The sequence below is a fragment of the Pelodiscus sinensis genome, chromosome 14, assembly GCF_052426305.1.
Source record: "Pelodiscus sinensis isolate ZL-2025 chromosome 14, ASM5242630v1, whole genome shotgun sequence".
Taxonomy (NCBI): domain Eukaryota; kingdom Metazoa; phylum Chordata; order Testudines; family Trionychidae; genus Pelodiscus; species Pelodiscus sinensis.
Window position 1 is genome coordinate 7,164,454 of NC_143065.1, and position 4,070 is coordinate 7,168,523.

A 4,070-nucleotide genomic window follows, 5' to 3' on the forward strand; every position below is an offset into this window, starting at 1 on the left:
TTTATGTGTTACAGAAAGATAGATTTTAAGTGACAGGCATGAATATCTGAGAAAGTTACCATAGAAAATAAAAAATTAAATGCACAATCTAAATCTTAAACCCTATTACACTATTCAATATATAGAGCAGTGATTTTTCTCTCCCCACTGGAAGTTATAGTTCTTACTACACAGGCTTTTCCTTAAGCCTTGGCCAGTCTCCTCAGATGACTGTCATCTTTGTGTGCCTGTTGCTTCCAGCATGGGCGGGGAGGGAAGAAGTAGGGTAGCCAGGTGTCCTGTTTTGAACCGGACAGTCCAGTATTTGAACTTTCTGTTTGGGAAACAAATTGAGAAAATATAAATGTCTGGCATTTTCTAAATAAGATGTAATGTAGATTGTGATGTAATATTAAGTGTGTCCAGTATTTTTGTTGAAACCATCTGGCAACCCTAGGAAGGAGAAAGGCCAAAACATGCTACAAAAATTCCTTATTTTACACTCTCAATCCACATGTGCAGAAGTGGGCTTTCATAAGTCACAAAACCAGGGCTGGGCTTAGGCATATGCAAAATATGCAGCTGCGTAGGGCAACTGAAAATTTGGTGCACCAAATTTTTGAGTGCCCTCTGCAGCCATGTGTGCTTGTATGCTTAAGGACAGACCTGATCATCTCTACTGCCTTGTTCCTCTACAGCCCCTCCCCTTGGCTGCTCTCTCCTGCCAACAGCAGAAGCCACATGTGGGAAGGGGAAGAAGCTGTGAACTCGGGCAGGAGCCATGTGGGGGAAGGGAGGGAAGACTAGGCATCAACCACACAGGGGTGAGAGGTTGCCTCAGTTGCACAGGGCCCCATAAATTATAAGGATGGCCCTGCACAAAACCACCATTGTGTGTGATTAGGGAACTGTCACTGAACTGTAAATCCCTTGAATACAACTCCCCTGCTAATTAATGGTTGTGGGGATCCTTTGTATGTCACTAGCAAATGTACAGCATATTTCTAGAGTCTTGCATGGATAAAAAAATTAGTATACGCATTCACATCTGCAAAAATGAGTTGTTGATATTTGCATCCATATCTGTGGCTGTGGACACCTGTGGATAGTCGCAGATTTGCAGGGCTCTACATATTTCAATATCAAGCATTCAGCAAACATCTCATAACTGTATGATCACTAATGCTATAAATATTTGGACATGACGGGTTCTAGCAGATCATGACATTTCATATGCTATTTTACATAGTTTGCTTTGTATGATGTATCACAAATGTATGACAGTGCTGAATATGGCAATAAAAGGAATCTATTTTGAAGTATAGTGTGTGACAACGGCATGGAAGCTTCAGGGAGCTTACACAGGCTTTGCTTCTGACCAATGCAATGGAAGATGCAACCATGCTAGGTAGCTGAAGGGTGCTGGACATAAAAGGAGCCTTTGTGATCAAATTCCTTTAGTGTTCAGGACAAAGTAGTCCAACATGCAAAATGAATGTCCATGCAGGTCCCTTGGCCTGTAAGACCCCTGAGACATGGCCCCAAGTGCCATGCAGGGAAGTGGCAAAAGAATCCAGATGTTTCAAGCAATCCCAATCTTTGGTGTCAGGAAAGTTAGCACGGTCAGTCAAGTTTGCCCTGTCAGCACAGCCAACACTGCCATTCCCAGTGTACTGGAATGGGAAGATGCATTAGCATTCAACCATCCAAGTCACAGCCTTTGTGAAATTTTCCATAGGCACTAGTGCTTTGCCCTCCTCCCACCATTGGTTTGGCCATTTATAGCCCATGTCAGCTGAAGGTATATCCACTCTGGTGGTATACAGAGGTATCCAGGCTAGTTCTCATTCAACTAGCAGGCTAAAAAAAGCAGTGTAGCCATAGCTGCTTGGGCAATGGCCTTAGCTAGCTCTCTGTACAGATCCTAGGGTTTTAGACAGGCTTGTGCTTGGGGGCAGTTATTGTAGCCTGCTGGACACACTGCCGGCCCATGACTATATTGCTGTTTTCTTTGTGCTAGCTGGATAAGAAGCAGCCTGCCATGCCATGCCATGCCTATCCAACCTGGACATTATATTTCCATATTCAGTGCCAACCTGCACTGGGAAGTTCCACGTGCTTTACAACCACACATGAATTTAGTCTTACAACCTCTCCTGCTAGGCAGGTCAATCTTGTTTATCCCATTCAACAGCTTGGGAACTGAGGCACAGAGAAACACACTTTGGCTATGGTGGAGCTGGGATTAAAACTGAGAGCATGCTCACCTGGTTCAGATTAGCCTTAGGCAAGTGTAGCCAGACAGGAACCACCACCCGTAACATCCATCTTGCTTGCCCCTCTCTGAGATGCCTGGAGCATACAGGGCACACAGAGCAATAAAATCAGCATAGTCTTTGAAGCCTTGACAGGAGGCCCGGATATGCCAGCTCACAGTGACCCTGGACAACTGTAAGCAGAGATATGAGGGTGGTCGAGCTAATCGCTGACCTTGAGGCTCCGAGAACTGCCTTGTCTGGCACCTATATTGATACGATCACACACTCATCTGCGGGGGGAGGAATCTCCCACCCAGTAAAGAATGTCCAGCACTTACAATTTAGTTATCTCTCTTGCAAGTGTAAATTAAGTTGAAACTCCCTTGTAAGAACTGGCGTCACAAAGACGGACCAACACAATTTGGCATCTTAGATAAGAAAGAGAATACGGGCCCCTATGGGTATAAAGATGGGTCCAGCAGCACACTTACTTTGAGTGTCAATCTACCATCTATCTTCTGGTCGGGTGAGGTGATTGGCCTCCTGAGGTTCCACGGGGACGCCCACCTCGTATTCGTCTTTCCTAGGAATTGAGGGACCGGCCCTGGCTTGACCCGCTGGAGCCGAGAGGCACAGAAAGGGGTAAAAATTGTACCTGGATGTGTCCTTTGTCTTAAGTATACACATAAACTTAGAGCTCTTTAAAGATTAAGCTGTCACTTGGTACCATTATTTCTATTTTATATCTTTATTTTTTTTGTAACCACTTTTAAGATCTATATTTGCTAGCAGTTAAGAAATAGAGCAATAGCCATTGTAACCATCTGATTTATAAGCTTCTTTAATAAACCTGTAACTGTTTAAGCTTTAACCTGACTCCTTCAGTTGCTGTAACAGAACCAAACACAATTTAAAAGAACTCCAGCTGGTCACAGGGGCAGGCACAGGCAGAGCTGAGCATTTTGGATCGTGTTGCCTCCAGGGGACAGATCCATAAGGGCATCCGTCAGCCTTCCATAGGCTGCCCGCTGCGGAGGGACCCCGGTCCTAGGAGCAAAAGACACAGGTGTAATAAGCTCTCCCTGCAAACTTTGGGGCATCTGTCAGTCTATTGGCTGCCCGCTGCGAAGGGACCTCGGTCCTAGCGGCTAAAGACACAGACGTAAAACTTCTCGGGGCACCTGTCGTTCTAGCAGTTGAAGACTCGGGTATATAACACACGCCACGCATTGCCCTGACCATCGGCTGACAGCAAGCACAGGCTTTTTTCTGCTTTCAGATGGAAACCAGCCAAGTCAGAGTTAATCATAGATGGGATAAAATATGGTAAGATTGGATAATTACCATACCAGACTTTGCTTTGTCTTTCTTTGGGATTTCTGAATCCAAAACTCTGAGAAATGCAAGACAAGCCATCTCTGTGAGAAATGACACCCACAAAAACTTACTGCAAAGTTGCTGATTTTCCCATCATTTTTATCGTAACCAATCCAACTGTAACACAAGGCCAGCAGTAACAGAATGTTCATAATTTGATAAGCACCTTCCATTTTCCTGGTCATGGCCATTAGATTCTGCTACCTTACATTTCCTCTTGCAATTTCATTTGGAAGGTTGTGTTCCTCACTGTCACGCCTAAACTTAAGCCTGAAGCTACTGTATGTCGTGTTGTTAAGCAGCAGATGACATCCACCTTAGGTCTGGCTGCGTTTTGGAGGTGAAAATAGAAACCAAAGGCTGATCTCAGTTACACTCCTGGAGAGTCCTCAAATTTCAATGGAATTGTACCAGCTTGAACTAGCAATAAAAGTGACTCTGACCTTGTATCTGCAA